This window comes from Cetorhinus maximus, chromosome 20 (assembly GCF_964194155.1).
Source record: "Cetorhinus maximus chromosome 20, sCetMax3.hap1.1, whole genome shotgun sequence".
Classification (NCBI taxonomy): Eukaryota; Metazoa; Chordata; class Chondrichthyes; order Lamniformes; family Cetorhinidae; genus Cetorhinus; species Cetorhinus maximus.
Genome location: NC_135898.1, coordinates 60,710,003 through 60,734,438, shown reverse-complemented (window position 1 = coordinate 60,734,438; position 24,436 = coordinate 60,710,003).

Sequence of the window (24,436 nt, the reverse complement as noted above, 5' to 3'; positions counted from 1 at the left end):
AAACTAGAGTGAACGATGGATGAGTCCATCCGTGTTCTGTCTGATGTCGTGGCTCCGACATGCGAACACCTCGAGGTCACCAGGGGGAGGCTGGCAACCACCATGGAGAACTTGGTCCAGCAGGTCTTGCCAGATTTTCACCATGCCCTGCACTCTATGGCCACACACGCTGGTGGGTACCATCAGGTGACATGGGAACCTCCCACTAGGTGCACCATCTGCTTCAGGAGTCAGGGCGAGGCCCTTGGGCACTCACAGGGAGGATGATCATCAGCCGGACACCCTGGGGCCTCCTCTCAGGACACTCCAAGGGTGTGCAGCCACTCACAACCCCCTGTCCTTGTGACCCCTGTTGGGAGTGTATTGGAGTGAGCCACCTCAGCAGTCCAAGCATCTGAAACACATCTTCAGAAGCCCTTTAGTCTGCTCTATAAGGGAGCATGTGAAGCTGTGAACAGCATTGTACTTCTCCTCAGAATGACTCTGGGGACAGTGTACAGGTGTCATCAGCCAGTGTTTCAGTGGGTACCCCTTATCCCCAAGGAGCCATCCCTGCAGACGTAATGGTCCCTTGAGAATCTCAGGCACCTGGGAGTAACTCAGGATGTAAGAGTCATGGCAACTCCCAGGGTACCATGCACAAATGTGCAGTATTTGCTTCCAGTGATCACACACCAGTTGTACATTGATGGAATGATAGCCCTTGCGGTTTATAAACATTAAGATCTGCTGCCATGGAGCCCGAATAGCCACATAGCCTATTGCACCCTGCACTCTTGGGAAGCCAGAGATGGTAGCGAAGCCAGTGAATCTCGCAGCCTGGCTATCTTAGTCCAGAGCAAACCTGACATAATGATGTGCCTTCCTGTCAAGGGTATCTATGACCTCCCTTATGCATCAATGTGTTGTGGACTGAGATTTGCACAGGTTCCCTGTTGATCCTTAGAAGGAACCAGAGGCAAATAAATTTAGTGCTGAGATCACCTTCAAAGCCACTGGTAGGGGATACCCTCCAACTCCACATGGCGTCAGGTCTTCACGAAGAGTGTGGCATATGTGATGTACTAGAGCTTGGGACAAGTGCAGACATGCACGGCATTGCCTCTCACTCACTTGTAAATAAAAGGCTCTTCTACGATAAGTCCTAGGTCTGGCGATTCCCCTCCGTTGTCTGGGCCTCTCCTCTTGACCCTCCTGTTCATGCTCTGGCTCTGCTTGACCATGTCCCTCGGGGGTGGCCCCCTGCTGGAGCTGCGCGTGGAGTCGCCTCTTCCTCCTTTGCCTCCTCCATTTCATTAGGACCCTAACAAAGGCAGCATTGAGCCCTGGATCCATATGTGCTTTTGTCTTCTCTCTGAAAGGAAACATTGAAGACATTAATGATTCAAGAGGCAAGAAAGTGAAGCTCAGAAGATGACATGTTTGGAAACTATAAGGGTTCATAGTTTTTCCTGCCCTACTTGCATGGTGGCTGATTCTGCCTTGTCCCTGAGACACTGGCACACACATCAGGGTGACCAAGATGGCATCAGAGATATGAAACATCTTGAGCCCTGTATGGGATGCTAAAGTTTGATTGAGATGAGTGACCCAACCTAGCTCTTTGCTCCAATCTCTGATGTGGCATATAAATGACCAATCAGTTTTCTTTTATTCATTTACAGGATGTGGGCATTGCTGGCTAGGCCAGCATTTATTGCCCATCCCTAATTGCCCTTGAGAAGGTGGTGGTGAGCTGCTTTCTTGAACTGCCTTCCTTCCCCAATGCCCACCTTGTGTTCATCAACCCCACCCTCACCTCACAGCCCACCCCCCGTTGATGTGCTAGTTATTGAAATCTGAGGCCTGCATCACTACCACATCACAGTGGTGTTCTTCGGGGCAATGTAGGCAAAGAGCAGGAGCAGAACGACCCTACAGCCCCAGTAGTGTGGCGTTCATCACAACAAGGCCACGCACACTATGGCAGGCAGGTATGTTACACTCACTTCAAAGTTACTAGCGCACTGAGGTCTGACTTGTGTATGCTATCCCTTTTCAAATGGGTTTGAGGTTGATGTAATTTCCTGCTGGCATGACGCGAGATTGGAAGGCGTGACAAGATTCCAGCAAGCTGCTGTTTTAATGAGCATTCGTGAGATGTTAACGAATGCAAATGGCATTCACGCCACTAGATAACCGACCCTCCATAAACCCACCATCAGAAGAATTGCAACCTGTTTTTACACCAGGATTTCTGACTTTTTGCCTGCTGTTGGATTTTCTGCTCCCGCCCACCACAAAACCCACCACGGGCAGGATGGGAAAATTCTGCCACAATCAGATCAGCCACGATCTTATTGAATACTGAAGCAGGCTCAAAGGACCAAATGGCCTCCTGCTGCTCCTACTTCTTACAATCTTATGAATATAGTTGAAGTTGCTGTAATCTGGGACCTGCTTGAACATCGGTAATTCTTATGTCTTGAGTCTATGAGTTCACTAGTCAAGGAAACTCGAATTGCGCACCTTCATATATTTAGCTGATGCTCGCTATCAATAACGGAGAGAGGCTGACATAAGAACAAACTGTGATTGTTTATTGCAACAGAGGGCAGAGCATTAAATCCTTGCATACTCCCACAACCACCTCCAGCTCTAGACTTACAGTTAAACAGTATCCTGCACTGTACAGTGATTGGTCAGTACTGTCACATGGTTAGCCTACTTGCATTCTCTTAAAGGTACATGGTACCCCACTTTACCACATCCCTCCCCCTTTACTTAAAAAATACAGTTGACAAACTTAATAACATGTGAACTATTTACAGTAATAACTATTTACAAATCAAATCTCTCTGGAGACTTTCTCGGATGTGTTGAATGTCATAGTTCAACAACCTTTGCTAGTTTTTCTGAGGCCTCCTTTTCAGGGGACGTTGTCCACTAGGTTCCTCAGTGGAAATTGGCAGGTTTGTCGCCCCGACCCCCTCCAGTCCCACAGGCTCCACTGGTACTTCTAAATCATGTGACCTGTCCTCTCCATATGGAACAGACTCAAGCGTAGATGAAGACGGCATTTCTTCTTGAGGGACTGGCATTCTTTTGCGGAGATGATCCATGCGTTGTCTAATTATTCAGTCATTTACCGATACATTATAGGAGAGGGGTCCAGTTACTGCACTCACCTTGCCTAACAGCCGATTGGGCCCATCTCCAAAGTTCTTCACGAGGACCGCATCTCTCACCGTGAAAGTTACTTCGTGACGATGACCATCATGCCTGGCCTTCTGTGCCTCTTGGCTTTTCTCCATCCTCCCCTCTAAATTCAGCTAGATAAGGGTCAGGCAGGTGCGGAGACATCTCTTCATTAATTCTGCAGTGGCAATGCTGGTTGTTGTGTGTGGCGTGGTCCTGAATGCGAACAAGAACCGGGACAATCTTGTGCTGATGGAATCCTCTTCCATCTTTTTAATTCCGGATTTAAAGGTTTGGATTGCCCGCTCAGCCATGCTGTTCGATGCTGGGTGGTAGGGTACGGTTTTGATATGGGTAATGCCATCAAGGGTCATGAACCTGTGGAACCCTCCGCTGTTAAAAGCAGTCCCATTGTTGGACACAAGAATCTCTGGCAACCCATGCACTGCAAAACTCTGCCGCAAACAGTCTATGGTGGCAATAACGTGGGCGACCGAACCTCATAGATGTCCATCCATTTGGAGTGGGAGTCAATCAGTAAAAGGAACATTGTGTTCAAGGAGGGTCCCACATAATTGATGTGGAGGTGCACCCATGGATGCCCTGGCCATTCCCATGGGTGCAATGGAGCTAAGTTGGGGGAGCTTTTCCACCTGCTGGCATTGAGGACAGCTTTTGACCAGGGTTTCTATATCCAGGTCCATGCCTGGCCACCACAACTAGTTGCGTGCGAGTATCTTCATTCTGTTAATGTCCTGTTGAGAGCAGTGTCGCTCGGCTAATAATGGCCTTCGCCCCCTCGGGGCCATGATAACCTTTGCTCCCAAAGTGACATGTTGTCCTGGCAGGAGAGTTCATATTTGCGATCAGAATAGGGCTTCAACTCCTCAGACTTAGATCCACCTGACCAACCATTCAAGACCTGCTCCTGGACGTTAGACAATAGTGGGTCCCGGCTTGTCCACGCACAGATTTGTTTGATCTGAACAGGGGAGGAATCCAGGAAATTTAGCACCAAGACCAGTTCCTGGAGAATCGGAGCCTCTCCGTTATTAGCTGGCAGGGGAAGGCGGCTTAGTGCAAGTGCATGTGCAACTTGACTACCCAAATGGTGAGCAAAAGTGTACCCATTAGTACCCATCTCTGGTGCGAACCAATGCGATAGTGGGTATCACTTTATCTTCTCCAAATAATCCCAGTAGAGGCTGGTGGTTGGTTATAATCGGGAAATGGCGACTGTGGAGATATTGATGAAACTTCCGGACGCCAAACACAATAGATAACCCCCCTCTTTTTCAATTTGGGAATATTGTCGCTCTTAATATATCTGTTAGTAGATGTTGATAAAATGTTTCCCCTACAATTATTTCTACGACACTGAGTGTGCGAGATGTATAACCAATGGGCCGTTTGGAGCCATCCGCCATCCGATGTGAAAGGACAGTCCCTATTCCATCAAGGGACGTGTCACATGTTAAAATTAATTCCTACTTGGGGTCAAAGTGGACCAGCAAGGCCAACGATCTTAATAATCGCTTCACTTTCAGGAAGGCTTCCTGGTGCGGGGTTTGCCAACTCCATTTCTGGTTTTTCTTAAGTAGGCCGTACCATGGAGCCAGCACAGTCGAGAGATTTAGGAGGAATCGGCCGTAGTAGTTCACCATGCCTAAGGCGGCCTTAAGATCTGTGGTATTTCTCGGGGCAGGTGCCTTGCAAATGGCCTGGACTTTCTTCCACAGGATGCAAGCCCTGCGCATCAACATTGTGGCCCGAGTAAACTACCTCCTTAGCTTGGAACAGACTCTTCTCGTTTTAACCATGTGTGAAGCATTTGAGCACCTCTTCTAGATTTGCTGAGTGATCATCATCAGTCTGTCCCATGACCAATACATCATCCGAGTAAACGATAACATGGGGCAATCCTTGGAACAAGTTTTCTATCGTTCTTTGGAAAATAACATACGCCGAGGAGACCCCAAAGGGTAGACATGTGTATTGATATAATCCTCGGTGTGTATTAATGGTGACGAATTCCCTAGAATCCTTTTTCAACTCTACCTGCTGGTAGACATGGCTCATGTCTAATTTTGAATATGTGATGTCCCCTTTCAACTTCAAATACAATTCCTCAATCTTGGGTATTGGTTATCTATCTAGTTTGGCCACCTTATTGACAGTTAGTTTATAGTCACTGCATAACTGCATGCTTTGGTCCGGCTTCAGTACAGGTGCGATGGGTGCTGCCCACTAAGGAAATTGCACTGGTTGTAGGATGCCCAATTTTTCCAGTCTGTTCAGTTCGATTTCAACCTTGTTCCGTAGAGCATAAGGGACTGGTCTGGCTGTTATAAATCTTTGGGTCTATATGGATTCTGGCCTGTAGCCCTCGAATCCTTCCTAACTCATTGTTGAAAACAGAAGCATACTTTTGCAACAATTCCTGTAAGCCTTTCGTTGTAATTTGAAAAATTTCGGCCCATTTCAGTTTAATCTTTTTGAGCCAGTTGCAGCTTATTATGCTGTGGCCCTCTCCAGCTATCACTATCATGGGCAACCTTTCAGATTAATCTCCATATGTCACCGAGACTTGACATAACCCTTTCTGTCTTATTTCTTCACCAGTGTATGTTCTCAGTTTAGTGTCCAAAACTTCTAATCTTAAAGGATGGGTTCCTATACTCAAGTATCTGAATGTATGTTCTCTAATGACGGACATAAACGCTCCAGTATCAACTTCCATCTTAATGGGCTGTCCATTGACTATAATGACTCCTTGGATTGGCTCGGTTCTACTCACTTTCAGGTTATATAATGAATGGATGTCTGATTCTATTTCTTCTGGTTCGTCCATGAGACATATTTCACAATTTCTCCCTTTGTCTTTAAAATGCTGTCTCAGCCGATCTCTGCAATGCCACATTATGTGACCATAGCAGTGGCAGAAAAAGCATTCAACTTATTTGAATTGTCGATTGCCCACTGGATGTCTGGATGCATTTCTCTCATTCAGTTTGTGGGTTTTCACTATGGTACTGCTGTTTTTTACTGATTTGTACATAGGGGGTGTTTCCCGCCTTTCTGTGGGGTCTGTTGTTTTCACGCCTTTTGTTGTCGGTCTATTCCGCCCTACCAGATGGATGGCACCATTTTGTGTATCTCTTATAGCTTCCAAATTTCTAACAGCACTCTCCATGGCTGTGGCTAAATCTAATATCTTACTGAAGTCTAGATTAGCTTCGGCTAGCAGTCGCCTTTGAATAGTATCATCTCCAATCCCACATATCAGTCAGTTTCTCAGCATATCGCTAATGGATGTTCCAAATTCACAATGTTCATTTAATGCCTTTAAAATGGCAACATAGTCAGCTATTGTCTCCCTGGAAGCATATTCCTTGAATTGAACTTGAAGCACTGCACAGTAACTTGGGGCTTTGGTCTCAGGTGGTTTTGTACAATTTTTATTAACACGTCGAAAGTCTTTGAGTCGGGGGTGTTAGGTGACGTGACAGAAGGCAGAAATCCTTGCATGCTCCCACAACCACCTCCAGCTCGAGACTTACAGTTAACCAGTAGACCATGCTGTACAGTGATTGGTCAGTACTGTCACATGGTTAGTCCAATTGCATTCTCTTAAAGGTACACGGTACTCCACTTTACCACAGTAATACTTTTTCATTGGTTCAAAACAGCTACAGGTCAAGTTTCACCCACATTAGTTGAGATGGAGTGTGATAAATCAGTTATCCTTGTGCCAAAAAAAAATCTTACTTGCATGGATCTGATTAATGAGTTTTATAAAGATGTGTATTTCCTTATCTGAAGTAAACTATGTTGTTATGCAACTACTGTTGTGAAATTTTTAAAAATCAGCTTTTTCTAACTGCAATAGAAATGTTTCTCCCCATTAATGCTACTATTCAACCTTGCCTTCAATATCATCAAATGAACATCTTATTTGGAATCATCCCATTGAAATGCCTAACTAAGGAAAATACTCTGTACGTCAAATAGCTCCACTATTTCCCTTCTAGGATTGGTGGTCTCAGCAGCTAATTGAATGAGTGAATGCACAGCCCGTTAGGTCACAAACAGACACCTTGTAAAAACTTTGAAGGTTAAAACTGGATTGAAAAGATATTTATTGCATAGATAGTGCAGGTTCACCACCCTAATGTTAGAATGCTAGATGTTTTCAGATAACATCTTTGCTGATCAAATGAAAGTGCATGGATCCTAACGTATAGACAAAGTATAGTAGCAGAATGATTACATTAATTATTGAACTCTGAAGCTAGAGATGCTGAGAATGCAAAAGGAACAAAGTTTATCTCATTCACAGTCTCTAATGCTTAGAAATGTAATAAAACAACCATCTCTGTTATTAACATGTTAAATTTAAAGAACCAATCAAGATGATAGGCAACAGAGCCAGAGTTGCCATAAGGAAAAACATTTTCACGCAACAAGTGGTTAGGATTTGGAATGCACTGACTGATACAGTGGTAGAAACAAATTCAATAATAGCTTCCAAAAGGAAATTGGATAAAAAAGGGAGAAAACAATTGCAGGGATATAAGCATCAGGCAGTGGAAATGCTCTTTGAAAGAGCCAGCATAGACTTGATGGGTGGAATGGTGTCTTTCTGTGCTGTACTATTCTATGATTCTGTGATTCTAAAGCAAACAATGATAAAAAGTCCTTACACAGTATAAAATGGATCCTTGAGACAAAGAGGGCCCTTTTGTATTCCTAGCTTAGCTCTGGAATATTCTATTTCCAATTGGATAGGTGTAAATTAATTTTCCACTCTAGGAACTATGCAAACAGTGTGAGAAGGGGAAGAGGTACAGGACAGGATATTTCTTTTAATTCCCGATTCACTTGGTGCAGGTGGGCACAATATAATGTCTGCTACTTTCACTGGATAAATTTAAACTCAGCTGCTTAAATATATTCGTTAAATTTACTCATCAAATTTAGACAGTCTTTTCAGATCAAAGACACATCCCGTAATTCCACAAATGCACTGAGTAGCTACTAGTGGATGATGGTGACAACAAGGGTATAATTCTATAAGAAAACGTTTTGATCCTATTTGTAATTCAAATACATCTCAGGTTATTTTAGAGTCCTTTATATCTGTTGGTCCATTGTTGTGGCCATGAAAAAAGCATAGCAACCATGAGGAGTTACCGATTGTAACCATGGTGCTCTCACAGCTATTACTACCACAGTTCTATCAGAACACATTTAATGGAATATGTAATAGAAATAAAACATAGGGAAGTTATGTTTAAATTGCTTTTCACTTACATGGTGGGCCCTGTCCCATTTACGTGCTTATTAATATTTTAAGGCCCATTGCAACGTTTTTGTAACAAATTTAAAAATGCAACAAGTTTATTGTTTTATTTTTGAAAGTAAAAAATGATTTCAGTCACAAAATATCTCCACAATTGTATTTAGTAGTACTCTGGAACAGAAATTTTACTAAAAATACATCTTAGGAGATTTGATTTTACATTTTGTTGGTTCCATAAATGTTGATTATTAAAGTATACACAATGGAAAAACTTTAGAAGGAAAGTGGTGAAAATGCAGGACTTTCTGTCACATGGAGTGGTTAAAGCAGATAACATTGTCATGATTAAGGAGCTTGATGCATACATGAGAGAGGGAGGAGTGGAGGAATTTGATGGGGTCAGGGTGGAAAGAGATATATAAGAGAGTATAAGACAATAGCGTATGAATTTGGAAGTATTATTGCCCATGGGAAGGTGGGGCACAATGGACCAGCCTGTCACTTTGACTTACTGCTGAGCTTAACAGACAACATAGGAATCAACATAGGAAAAGCAGTTAAATAAACTTCATATAAAATAGAAAACAAGCTATGCTGAATGAATGATCAATCAATAAAAAAAGTGAACCAATTCTAATTTTAGAAAGATTTATCCATTTGTCCTACCAATTATGCAGTTAACACATAAAATTTATAATGCAATAATCAAAATTGCGTATAATTTGTAAAAATAGATATTTGAATTTATCGACTCATGCTGGAAATATGTCTGTTAAACTTTGCTTTCTGAAGCCTAAATTCTGTCAAATACCTGGGCTTGACCACCCGTTGAGGTTACCCTCTGTGTTGATGCAGCCCTGTGCAGCATAATGAGAAATCTGCTATTTTCCTTCTTTTAAATCCTATTCCCTTCTGTTTCTCTAACCAGCTTAGTTTTTCCCATGGCAGGCCCATCTACCCAACACCCCATTCTCTGTTGCTATCCAGAAGCCTACTTTCTCTGCTATTTCCAACTCTTCTACAGAATTTTCTAACCGTAAAGAAAACCAGTCAGCAAATACAGTACAGGAGTCTAACACAGTGGAGAAAATAGCTGTGCAATATAGGCAGACTTGGTAGGTCAGGAAAAGCAGGGAACAGGCTGAAGATGGGCCAAATGGGCAAAATAAACAATAATTCTCAAACCATCTGCCTGTCCCAATTCCCCATTGTTTCCTGGTGATTCCTGTGCTCAAGTACTCAGTGTCTTCCCAATCCAAGTGCGTCTGAGTTCCCGTGGTGTATGCCTGCTCTGGGTGCTTCCTTATCTGCGTATCTGATTGATGTTATTGCCCCTCACACCTTGGGTAGCATCGGAAAATGTTTCCAGCTGGTTACAGTAGCAGGCAGCACACTCACCCAGGATTCAGTTTAACTGGTGCTGATTAAATGAGAGTTTGGATTAAACTGGCAGTTAGTGAGGTGCATGCCAACTGCCTCTTTCAGTAACTAGCTGTAAAGTTCCTTCATTCTTACACAAATTGAGAGAGGTCAAGCATCAACACTTTAAAACACACCGCTGATTAAAATTAAAGCTTCCCTTTTAACATGCCTTAAACAGGATATTATTAAACAGGATATTCAAATTTGGAGTAATGACATAGGAGATTTGAAATTCTTTAGAAGTCACCTATTGTATATAAAAGAAATCACAGATTTCAATACATTTCTTTTGCAAACTTTATGAACTTAACTTTCAAAGATATCTAACAAATTGGGAGAGAAATGCCTTCTTTTGGACACTATAAATGCCCTTAGAGCTCCATAAAGTCATCTGCAACACACTCGTACACTTGTGGGGTGAATTGCGACATATCTCAGAGTGGTGGGGGCACCAGTACAGACACAGTGAACATCTACCAGAGATATGCAGAGTAGACAGATCAGTACATCAATCAGTGTTCAATGATGATTTGATGCCAGCACTGCCATTTTGGAGGGCATCTCTCCAGCTAATGCCTCTCTTAAACTTTGCAAAGTTGAACATATATTCAGCATCAGGAAGGATCCCCACCAGAACTATTTAAACAATCATAAATTACATACAGGTTAGCTTCTGGTTTATTTCTTCTGGTTGTTATTATAATTCTATGAGAATTGGGGCTTTCTCTCATTGCTTCAAATTGCTGAGTGTTGAGGTAGGTGCTGAGGGAGTTGCTGACTTCAAGGCTTCTGCGCAAACTGATAGCTCCCAAACATGGTTGCAGTCGTAGGCAGCCCCCTTAGAATTCTGCATGAGTTAGAGAATGAACAGAGGTTACACAGAGCATGTGAACATGCTGATTGAAGATGGAGGAGGAGGAGGAGGCAGGAGGCCATCTGCCAACCTAATTCTCAGTGAAGAACAGTATGTTAGATATCTCTGCTTCACGGAGGAGGTCTTCACTTGAATCAGCCACCAACAATGCATTTTGCCTTACAACAGTGATTACACTTGAAAAATACTTCATTGGCTGTAAAGTGCTTAGGGGCATTCTGGAATCAAGAAGGGAGTTATAAGATACAAGTCATATTTTTATTTATTTTAGCTGAAGCCACAACTTACCTCAGGGCAAGGGCCACATTGCCAGTAGCTGTGAAGGTGACTGTGACAATGAACTCACGTGCGCTTGGCTTCTTCCAGGATGTAGCTGAAGATATTTGCAACACCTCACAGTGTGTAGTATGTACATACTGTGAGATATGGGTGTGAGGCTTGCAGCAGTGCTAAGTGTCAGGGCGAGGTGAAGCTAGGAATGTTATGTATGAGTCATGACTGATAGAGGTTGTTTGTAGGTGAGTGATGAGGTATGGTGATTTGTGCGGTGATTGAGGCAGGTGGTGCGGTTGTACAGTGTTGTCATTTGAAGATGTGTTCTCTGATGTTAACCACTCATGCTTGATCATTGAACTTCTTGTGGCACTGTACCCTGGAGCAGAATTTTACGTCCCGCGCGCCCGACCCGATTGGGCGCAAAATAGCACGCGATGACATCGGGTGAGCGTCCTGACGTCATCGCACACTCATGCGATATTTTGGTTGGCAGGCGCGCGCTAAAATCGGCAGCACCCCTACTGACAATTAAGAGGCCTATGAAGGCCATTAAAGTATTAATTAACAGCGATTTTTTCGCTGCCCATCCAACCTTACGGTAGGCGGGTGGGCGAAACGGTCAAGTGCCCTTTGCATTTTTCAGGAAACCTCATCCAAGGGTGGGATGAGCTTTCCGGAATTAAATTTTAAAAATTAAAAATGTTTGGGCAGAATTTTTATAATGCATATGTTTAGATGAGTGAGTCTGATGTGTGGACATTTTTTTCTGCATTTATAAATCTTTATTTGATGGATTAATGTTCTTCTGCTCCCTGAGGCTCTCTGTTCAGGGAGCTTTCATTGCGCACTCCCCAGTGCCTGCGCTGACTTCAGCGCTTGCCCTCCTCCCACCCCCACCCTGGCAGCGCTGAGCTTCTCAGCGCACGTTTCACACTGGTTGGCCGTTAATTGGCCAGCCAGCGTGAAATCATGGTCAGGGGCCAATCACGGGCGGCAGGCCCGCCCCGTGCCCGCCTGATGACCCGAAAATTCTGCCCCTGGTCTTTTGGGCTTGACTCCTAGCATTGACCTCCATGACTATCTGCTCCACTGCCTCTTGTCCATGTATTTGAAGGGCCTCCTGGCCCACTGCAGTTGCAGGGCAAGTCTTCTAGTTCCCACCTACTCCGCCAAGGCCTCCAGTTCAGCGTCCGAAAACCTTCGAGCCTGCTCTCATATTGTGTCATTCTTCACTGTTTCTCTGGTAAGATTCCCTTCTTGCATGACTGCCAGCACCCGCTCCAGCCACAATGCACCTCTCCTTTAAGAGGTGCAGACTAGCTTTCAATGGTGCCTGCTGGTTATGATTTTGGGCCCTCAGCTGAGACAAACAGCCAATAAACAGCATAGTTAGCTCTGGCTGTATGCAGCAATCATTAAATTGACCAGATTGCACAAAGGAAGATGCTGCCTGCAGTACATTGAGCGAATGCGGATTAATCACACATTAGGATTCGGGCACTGGTTTTCGGGGGCTGTCCAATTTAGAATTCATTGTATTTAAATACATTGATTAGTTAGAAGGTCATTTGTGCATGTGCTGCAAACACTAAACCACTTTGTGGTTTTACTAAATGTGCATAGCAATTCCTTGGAGAATCTTTTCCACCTTTTTAATTGTCATGTCATTGCATCTTGTAGAGCCAAAATGTCTGCAGCAGTTCAGTGCCCAGACTGAACTGTCTGAAGTAATGAGCAGCCAGTCACTGCTATTACTGTTTGAGCAAAAAAATGAAACTATGACCAAAATTATGAATGAAGAAATGATTACATATGTGTTCTTAACCCTTAATTCTTTTAACTCTTAAAATATTCATAGACTTTATTATCCAAACTGAAAAGTACAGTACTCTTTTTCTAATTTGTTCTTCCTCCTTTTTCCCAGCAACTTTTTCCATCCCTTCCTCTCTGGATGCCATTGATTTCTTTTGGGATACAGTTCAATGCATGCTGGTAAATTTGCATTAGGTCAACCAAAAAAAAGCCCCTAATCTTGATAAATTCCTGACAGGGAATTAGGACCAGTGTTACATTTACAGGTTACCAATAGTGCTGCACGTCTTGATGGAAGCCCTGGCAATTCCAGAGCAAATTATTGGGGAAGGAGAAACAATGTAATGAGTGCCCATTCCCTTTCCTTCTCCAAAACATCTAGGAAAGGAGCATTTCACAGACACGATGGAGAACTATATCGTGGCCTAAAATTCCTCACATTTACAGGGGCCTGAAGGTGTTGTTCTGGATTCCAGAAAGTAATAGATTATGGACAAATGAAGATGTTTTTATATTTGCTAAGGGGTCCCCAACAGTGGCCTTTGAAATTGAACTGGTGCTGCTGCTCCTAATGAATGTGATGATTGCACAGCATTCAGTTCCTTTCACAACTCCTCAGATAATGAAGCAGTCCATGCCTTACCAGACATGCAGCAAGACCTAGACAACTTTCAGGCTAAGGCTGATAAATGACAAGTAATATTTGGGCCATACACATGTCAGGCAATGACCATCTCCAATAAGAGAGAGATTAATCACTTCCCCTTGACGTTCCACAGTACTACCATCACTGAAATCCCCATGAATCAATATTTTCTGACCAGACACTTAACTGAACCAACCACATTAATACTGTGGCTACAGGAGCAGGCCAGATGCTCGGAATTCTACAGTGAGTGACTCACGTCCTGACTACCCAAAGACGTTCCAACATCTAAGGCACAAGTCAGAAGTGTGATGGAATACTCTCCACCTACCTGAATGGGTAAAACTCCATCAATGCTCAAGAAGGTCAACACCATCCAACCACTTGATTGGCACCCCATCTACAGTATTACACATTCACTCCCTCCACCATCAGCATACCATGGTTGCAGTATGTATCATGTACAAAATGCACTGCAGTAACTCACCAAGGCTCCTTCAACAGCACCTTCCAAATCCGTAGCTTTTACCATCGAAAGGACAAAAGCAGCAGACACATGGGAGCACCACCACCTGCAAGTTCCTTTCCAAATCTAGAACCATCCTGGCATGGAAACATATTGCAGTTGCTTCATTGCTGCTAGGTCCAAATCCTGGAACACCCTACCTAATATCATTGTCAGTGTACCTTGTGGGAGTAACATGAGGATGTTATGATAAACTTCTATAAAACACTAGCTTAGCCTCAACTCGGGTATTGTGTCCAGTCTGGGCACTAACCTACCTGGGAGTTGGGGCGGACCTGCAGATGAAAGTCGGGAGCAGTGGAGCACCTATAAATAAAGCCTGGGGATTGGAAAGCGACCTAATCTACCTGAAAGTTGGAGCAGGCCTGCAAGAGACAGTTCAGGAGCAGTGCAGCACACCATTTCAGCTGCTGTGAGCCAGCATGTGCTCAGTTTGAAAAACTGAGTGAAAAAAAAATTGTGACATCACAGGAAACTAGTAAATTGATTGGCCAGTAAGTGCTTGGTGTAAGGAATAGCATGTTAATAGCCAGCTTAGGACACCGCACTTAAGGTAGATCTATAAATAAAAAGAACTAAAAATTTAAAATAAAATAAACAAAAAAAAATTAAAGTAAAACACATACCTGTGTAATTAAGAAATGTATAACTTTTAGCTGTTGGTTGTACTAGCATTTGATAAGCACAGTAAATTGTAGTGTACATAGGAATTATTATAAGTTAATAAGAAAGTAATTAAATTAACTAAAAACATAAGTAATAATGGCAGGACAGGTGTTATGTTGCAGCTTTGGAATGTGGGAGATTTTTGACACCAAGGCGACCCGGGACAGACACGTCTGCAGAACGTGCAAGCAACAAGAGGAATTCCGAATCAGGATTATTGATCTGGAAGCTGAATTGCAGACGCTGGGCAGCATAAGGGAGGGGGAGAAGTACCTGGGCACTTTGTTTTAGAAGACGTCACACCTCTTAGAATAGGGTGGTCTGTTTATGTCAGCAGTGAAGGACATAAGGATGAGTGAGGCAGGTAAAGCGACTGAGCAGACAGTAGTGGAGGAGCCTCAGACTTTGCAATTATCAAACAGGTTTGTGGTGCGCGCAACCTGTGTGGATGAACATGAGGCCTGGAAAGTGGATGAGCTGACTGGCCATGGCACCATGGTACAGAAAGCCATTCAAGCAGGGTAAGCAAAAAGGAATGTAGTGGTAGTCGGGGATAGGATAGCAAGGGGGATTGACTCTGTTTTCTGCAACAAAGAGCGAGAGTCCAGAAAGCTGTGTTGCCTGCCTGGTGCCAGAGTTTGGAATGTCTGCTCAGGGCTGGACAAGAACTTACAGAGGATGGGGGGAGGATCCAGTTGTCATGGACTATGTAGGTACCAATGACACAGGCAGGACAAGGAAAGAGATTCTGCATAGCCAATATGAGGAACTAGGCATCAAATTAAGAAGCAGAACCTCCAAGGTAATAATCTCTGGATTATTACCCGAGCCATGGGCAAATTGTCATAGGGAAAATAAGATTAGAAAAATGAATGCGTGGCTCAAAGACTGGCGTGGGAGAAGTGGGTTCTGGTTCGTGGGATGCTGGCATCAGCTGAGAAAAGTGTGGGCTGTACCATTGGTACAGTCTACGCTGAACCATGCTGGGACAATTGTTCTTGCGGGCCAGATGACTAGGGAAGTAGAAAGAGTTTTAAACTAAATAGTGAGGGCAAGGGATCAAATTTGGTAAGCTGTGATAAATCAAAGAGTACAGACTAAGCAAGAGAGGGAGGTGTTAATATGGGAATTTATAAACAGACTGTGACAGGAAGGGACAGAGAGTGCAAATCTAAGATAAAGCAGCAGATAAGTATAGAGGTTACCAATATAATAAAAGGACAAAACGTAAAGCTCTGTATGTGAATGCACGAAGCATTCAAAACAAAACAGATGAATTGATAGTGCAAATAGAAAGTAAGTATGATCTAATAGCCATTACACAAACTTGACTGCAGGATGATATAGACTGGGGCCTGAAAATTGAAGGGTATGTGACATTTATGAAAGACAGGAAGCTAGGAAAAGGCGGAGGGGTGGCTCTGTTAATTACATATGATATTAACACAACGTGGAAGTAAGTTCAGGAAACCAGGATGTAGAAGCAGTTTGGGTAGAGATGAGGAATGATAAAGGCAAAAAGTCACTTGTGGGAGTGGTGTACAGGCCCCCTAACTGTAACTACATAGTAGTCAGGGGTATGAAAGAAGAAATAATCGGAGCTTGTCAGAAGGGTACGGCAATTATCATGGGTGATTTTAATCTACATATAGACTGGAAAAAATCAGATGGGCAAAGATAGCCTAGATGAGGAATTCATAGACTGTTTTTGGGATAGTTTCTTAGAACAGCGCGTTCTGGAGCCAAACAGCAAAGGAAATATGATATTCAAAGTTTCAGGAAATTTAAATTTTGTTTGATTTACCTGACCTTTTTATTAAAGAACTAGTAGATTTCTCATGGCAGGGCTTACAAGTCAAAAGATATGCTGCTCTAGAAGGATGAAAACACTGTACTGTGTAACACAGAATTTATTATTTCTGCTGTCAAGGTGCAGAGTGCATAATCTAGTCTTTTTATTTAAGGTCACATGGTCTAATTGCTGTGTCCTTTTGGTTAATCAGAGGCCAATCCATATTAAGCATGTCCCAAGGTCAATTAGAGTTCATTAATTTTGCTAGAGTTTGGCTTTGCTTCACTGTTTACATTTTTGTAAAAGATGGATTTTGCTTCTCGAACAACATGTAATATGTGTAAGTTTGGCATCTGCACTGACATTCAAAATTTTTAAGTATAATGATGGAGGGAAACAGAATCCCAGGCTTCCGCTTAAACGCGTTTTGAGACCTTTATCGTCATGGTGTGGTAACATTATTAATGAAAATAGCTGCAGTTATAAATCAAGCAAAATGTACATTTATTCAGTTGGAACATTTTTTTATATTCTGAGTACTTACCAGTCACCACAACATAATACAGCTACTGCTTTCTCTACAGCTCTGACTAGAACATAATAATGTGTAGAATAAAACAAGGCCATTCAGTCTAAATAGTGTGTTCTTTTGAACAATCTCCATTGTTGTATATTCTCACCAATGAGTTTAATCTACTGAGAGATATAAATAACCACAGTCAGAACTATCCCTCAAAAATAACTTAAAGAAAAATTCTAGAGTGTTTTTATAATCTATATTACTCAGTTCTCACCACTTCTATTGTCCTGAATGTATTCCTGATTATTCCAGCTTAATCATGTAACATTCAATTCTACTTTTAATCAGGTGGGCATTCAGTTCTCTTTTAGAACCAAGTTACTTGTTTGCCCTGGTTAAAAAATGATATCGATTGAGAATATAGATCAAATTTACTGGGCCCATATTACTCTAAGGTGCATTTACATTGTATCTGATACTAGTAATGGAATCCAAGCCAGGCAGAATCCTGTAACTTTGCTTGGTTGCTGCCTGTGACAGTAGGAGAATACTCTGAAAATACCTGTGTTTTTAATTCATTCTTGTACATGGGCATCACTAGCAAGGCTAGCATTTATTGCACACCATTAGTTGGCTTTGAGAACCACATAAACATATGCACACATATCAATACATAAAACTGTTATCCAACAGTTAGAAACTTAAATATTTAGACATTGGAAAGAGAGAATCCCAGTTTGCGTACTGTAGGTTTAATGGAAACTCCTGAGCACTTTATAAACCAGGCTTGACACCACACTGGTCTTGTAGTCCATATCATACTAGTGTGAAACTATTACTTCCAAGCAAATGAGACAATCTTAAAGGATTTTACTTTTCCCATTTACCAAATCATGTGTTTAATCTGATGAATCATCTATAATTGTTATTTGTATCTATTATCAGAGTTGTCAGACTTTAGGAATGAATTTGAGTGAGAATATTGAACAATGTTGGCCAAACCCCAACATCCTCCACTTTAACCCATATTTCTGCTTGACTACAAGAGTTGCTTGTGTATTTCATTTAATAAGGTCTCCCATGAATTTGTTGAATTTTATACAACTGCAATTTAAGAATGAAGCGGTGCATAATTTAGAGATTTTGTACATGTGAAATTTAGGATAATGTCAATGACGCAGCAAAAATTAAATATGGACTTGCCAAAGCTGTATTAAACTTTAATTTCATGAGTTACTTGGATCCTCTCCAACCAGAAAAAATCATATTTAAAATAGTCAATATTTAAATAATGTTCTTTCCAGTTCTTGAAGTTAAAAATAGGAAACAAAAACAAAATAAATATTGCCAATCAGTATGACTCAAGTAAACGCGAATGAACTTTTGTCTGGTGAAGTGCCTTCTCTGGGCTTGTATTTAAACTAAACAAAGTGCTGAAGACCACAGTCAACCACACTCAAACATATTTCAATATTAATAACTGTAATCCAAATCTCTTTCCACCACAATCCTTTACTTCCCTTCCACCAAGATTATATACTATCTCCACATCTTGCACCAAACATTTTAAGGCTGTAGTGACGCCATTTATCCCCTGATTTTTATCAAGGTAGTGCAGCTGAACCTAGAAGCATATTTCTAAAGGCTACTTTTTAAAGTTGATATCAAAATTACTGAGGTGTTTCAACAATAAATAAATGTTGAAATGTTAATGAGCCTTTAACTTACTATGGTATCATTAGGAGCATTATTACAGTATATCATTATTATATTAGTCCACATTCAGCATTTACCACTTTTTCCCCAAGTTTAAATAAAACATTTTTCCCCGCATATAATTTTCCTCTGCTGGGCGTGGTGACCTTGAAAGTGGATGCCAAGGGAGCCATCCTATACCACCCCCCCTCCCAGTTTTGCCATCAGAGACAGTTGAGGGTACATGGTGTTTGCAGGACAATCCCGGATGGGTTGCACCTGTGGCAAATCTAGGCACATGGTGATCAACTGCAGTGCAACCATCCATAAGAATTGTAAGCAGGAAAGTCACCAAGGAATTGCAAGGAGAATAAGTATTGCAACCTGTGGGGTGAAGTTGGCCATCTTTAAAGGGCCTTTCCAAATTGAAGATTCAGCTGTGCATAGGTGGCAAGGCCAAAGCATTTCACAAGGAAGGAGCAACACACAAAGCCATCTCAAAGAAGCCCTAAACCCTCCTCCTACTAAGAGCCGCTGTGGAAATACAATGAGAAAGGAGGATACAGAGTGACAAGAAGCATGAAAAGGGCTTGGCAGCAAGCTGTCAAACCCTAACACTCAGCCTTGAGTCTCACCCCCAGCAGACAGCGTATGGAAGAGGGGCAAGTACAGGGACAACTGGGAGAAGGCAGGTGCTGAAGAGGAAAATTGGCAAGAGGAAACCATGGAGAAATGTAAGCATCTGCTACTCACTGATGATGAAAGGTGAGGGAAGATAAATCACTATTGCCATCAAAATAAACAGCATAATGCCAGGGACAACAACGCAAGGAACATTAGGAGCAGTGATGTGCCCAGGGCACCCCAGACCAGGAACACCGGTGCAGCAACACAGACCATGAATACCAGCTCCAAGAAATCAGGAGCAGCATAAGCACAGACAGGGAACAACTTAAGAAATGAGAAAAGGCAACACAGATTGGAGATCGCCTGAATTCTTCCCTTCCACAATGCTACCCCGATGAAACAGCGTCCCCCTGAGAGGCAACATTTTGTACTTCAGATTGGACGTAGTGAAACAGCTCATGCAAATCACAGGAATGCAGGAACAAGCAAAAGTACTGAGAACAGTATAATTGAATGTTTTGATGGGACTTTAGACCTTTTTGTTAAATGGGTTTAAAGGTTGCATCTATTAACCACTATGTAAAAAACCACTATGATTAGCTCCAACCTTGGGTATCTCACCAAAGTCAAGGCCGACCTGCTGTTCTTGCGGTAGTGCAGCTTATTGCGCTTCAGCACCTACCAGCAGTGGTCATGATGGTGGTCCCATGGGCCATCAATCTGCTCCAGAGGCAACAATTGCTGTTCCTCTGGTCTGGGTATTCTGCTGTAGTGAGGCAACTTCACCATCACTGAAGTAAAGGAGTTGGCAGGTGGTCACCTCCTCTTGGCAAATGTATTGTACAAAAACAGTCCACTCCAACTAATCAATGTGTACACCCAGTTCTAAAGAATGAGCAACTTCCAGAAAATCCCATTGGCAAAGTATAGGCTAATCATTCTGGGCGCTAAATTCAACTGCATCATCGGTGTAACTGGATAATCCGGCAGGGGCCGATAGAAAACTGGATGCCACATCCTGACTCTGAATGGAAAAGGTCAAAGAATCCTAGCTAAATAACAACTTCAGCAATCCTGTAAACAGAGTGCCGCATAGGTACGCCTGGTCACGGTTAGACAGGTCCATCCATTCCAGAGTACACTTCCTGTTTGTCCCAAGACCCAAGTGTTCAAGTGATGCACAATCTCGAGGAAGTTATAGCTGCTTGCTAAATCAATGATGGTGCTGTTGGTAGCAATGCTGCTGGTGAATTTATGCTTGAACTTTTACCTCTTTTTGTTTTTCTTTTTATTATTTTTCTGAATCCTTCTTTTCTTTTGCATTTTTCTATTTTTTTGTATTTTACAGCAAAATCTTTATTACCCAGCAGGTGCAAAGAATTGGTGGTGCTGATTAATCAAAAATGCTGGTTAGTGGAGAGTTCCATTTACTGATGGAAAACTGTGAAACACTAGTCCTCTGAACCAATATGCAAGTACTCAAAAAGTAAAGAACAGTCTTCTTTTTATTTCTAATCTTCAGCAGTATATTAAAACGTAAAATAAAATATAAAATAACACAGTATAAAGGTATGAGTTCCAGGTAACTTTGTAAATTGCTTCCGGTTGGTAAGGCGACAAATGGGGGAAGGCCACAGTTTAGGGCTCTACTGCCATAGTACAGTGAGGGGCTGCAACCAGTATAAGACCTCTCAGTCTGCATATATCAAAAATGTTTAAGGCAATATAAATGTAAATGTAGATGCAATCTGCACTGTAATTGGAGTGAAAGACCCTAGACAGCCAGTACTGTATTTAACCTAATCAATCCATATTGCACTATGTGAACAGTAACATTTGGATTGTGTAGTGTTACCTTACAAATTTTATGGATAAAGTATACTTTTGAAAAAAATGACTCCGAACTACTATGTCTGTCCTTGAAACAGCGTTAATCGAAGATAGTTCCACTTAGGCTTCTTTTCGTATTGTTTTATATTGCAGCTGGAAAAGAATTGTTTAAACAAAAATTCAGATTAGAATAATGTATATTCTGAAATTTAGAAGTCAGTTACAATGCCCTACATTTGATTCACTGAATATATGAAATGCTCAGTGTTGAACTGAGCCATCCAGGACAGGAAGGTTTCACCATTCCATCTCAATTCTGCGCTGAGTTAGTGTAGTAATTATAGTTTTGAGAAACGTAGGACTGTAGCTTTAAGAATAATCCTGTGTTGTAAGATCATATGATCTGTATAAACCAATGAGTTAGCAGCGCGGGGAACCTCTTAGGGCAGAGTTCTTCTTTAGTTATAAAGTTTGATGCACACGTGTAGCTGCTGTCTTGTAAATAAAGTTAAATGTGTCCACCAAGGAAAGTTGGAAAATCAACTCTATAACAAACTGATGATGAGGATAAATCAGGTTCAGTGCTGTATCTCACCCAGTGACTGTGAGTATCTGTGTTTGTTAAAAATGAAAGAAGATATACTCATCCAAAATGCCACAGTTTGGCAGAATCAATCCCTTTGAGCCAGCCACAGATGAGTGGTCTCAATATATAGAACATCTTGTGTTCTTCTTTCAGGCAAACAAAATCACGAGGGAGGAAAAGAGGAGAGTGATTCTCCTGAGTATTTGTGGGAGCAAGACCTACAGTTTAATTCGAAGCTTGGCGGCCCCCAGTGCCCCAGATTTGAAGACTTTCAGTGAATTAGTAGACCTCATTAAGGGACATTTTCAAATCAAGCCCTCAGTCACAATGCCGAGGTTCAGGTTCAATTCACGGAATAGAGCCCCGGGGAAACGTTTGCTACCTACATGGCAAAATTAAAACAACTAACGGAATATTGTGATTTCAGTGAAACCCTGAATGACATGCTCAGAGATTGTTAATTATGTGTTGTGCAGGAAGACACTATTCAGCAAAGATTGCTGGCTGATGTAAATCTTGATTTTAAGAAAGTGTTAGAAATAGCGCTGGCAATGGAAAGAGCTGTAAGGGATTCACAAGCAATTTAAGGGGCGCAAAATGGCACTGTTCTCCTAGTCAGGCAGGAACACTCAGCCAAAAGTGGTGCGAAAAGCCGGGACTCTGCCACTAACCGAAAAATGAGAGGAAACAGTTTAGCAACTAAACAGAAAAATAATTTTCATTGACATGGAAACAATCAGAATTCTAGTGATTGGCAATTTTAAAAAGTAGAATGTTATTTTTGTCACAGAAGTGAACACATAATGAGACAGTGCAAAGCGAGATTTAAACAGCCCCCCCCCCCAAACGACAAACAAAGTCCAATGAAATCTATAGTGTAGAAAAGTCAGAAACAACCAATTCTGACATTTATTCATTATTCAACATGAAAGTTGGAAGACAGAGCCAATATCTGTTACAGTACAAGTGAATGATAAACCATTCAAAATGGAAGTAGACACATGTACTTCTACCACTATAACGGAAGACAATTTCAAATATTTAAATAAAGGTGATCAACAATTAAATTTAGAACAAACATCTGCCAAGTTGAAAATGTACACAGGTGAAGAAATCCAGATAAAAGGTATCACTGGAATAACTGTTCATTACAGGCATCAATCAGCACAACTACAAGTGATGATATTAAAAGGTAAGAGGACCAAGCCTTCTAGGTCGAAATTGGTTGAGGGAAATTTGCCTTGATTAGCCAGTGAGATTCAAAAGGAAGCAAGAAGGGTTCCTGAGTTGAAAAAGGAACAAGGCAAGGTACTTCAGAAAGAGCCTGGAGAGTCCAAGGACCGCAATAGGAATGAAAAAGGAGTGTGTAGCCATTCAGCAACCAGAAGAAATGAAGACTGTCTTAAACAACGGCATGGAAGAACAGCAGAAGAAACTCAAGAAGACTCTGCTGAATGACAGAATTCAAGATGAAGCAAGTGAGCTTCGCAAAGAAAAGGAAAACCTGTGGAAAGATCTTCACACACTACAAGAGTCCCTCAGGTCAAAGTTCGTGCCTCTGGAAAATTACAAAGAGAAACAGGAAGAATTTAACATCACTCTGAACAAACTGAAGAACCAGTTGGTAGAGAAGATGCAGCAATGTTTAAGGTTCCAGGAAGAAGCCAACAGATACAAGAAGTAGCCAGAAGAGCTGAAACATCACCTAAATGAAGCTAAAGAGGCTTTGAAAGAAAAACTCGTAGAACTTTCCAAGATGCAAGCAAATAATGAAGTCATTGTCGGGAAGATATAGGCCAGAATTTTTCCATCAGTGAGTTGGGGGCGGGGGCTCGCTCGCCAATGCGAAAATGACGCGGGATGACGTCGGGGGGAACCGCCAACATCATCCTGCCCCATTTAAAAATTCAGGAAGGCAGGGGGACAGCGAAATCAGCTGTCCGCCCGCCGACCTGTCAATGGCCAACTGAGGCCATTGACAGGGTAGTTAACCCAATTAAAGGCCCTGCCCGTCCAATCTTAAGGTTGGTGGGCAGGCCAGGAGCCCTAGCGGGCTTCTGAAAAAACATGAAACCTCATCCACTGGTAGGATGAGGTTTCATGTCTGTTTTTAAAAAGTTTAATAAAGTTTTAATCATACTTATTAACAGATCCAATCTCATATGACATTGTCATGAGGTGGACATTTTAATAATTTTTTTATTTTTGATGTTTATAAAGCTTTCACCGATCTCCCTGAGACAGCACTTAGTCTCAGGGAGATGTGCGCTCTTTCGCATGCATGCCCGAAAGACCGCACTTTGACAGTTGGGGAATCCCTCCCCCCGAGCACAGGAAGTGCATAGCGCTTCCCGGTGGACCTTAACTGGCCCACCCACTCAAAATGGCGGCGGGGCCCGTTTCGGTGGCGGCGATCGGCTGCCCACCCACTGCCGAGCCGGTCGGGCCCACCCACCCATCAAGAGCAAAATTCTGCCCATAATAATTTTCATAATTTTATTGGAATTTATTGTAGACTAACAGTGGGGTCTGTGTCTATGTGTGTGTGTGACTTAATTGAATTAAAGGCAGCTGGTCTGAAGGCTTTGATGTATCAGAAGATAAACTAGGTTTGAAATGTTAAGTAGGTAAACATGGGGGAAGTTTTAGAATGGGAGGTGTAAAGGGAACCTTTGCATTTTTAAA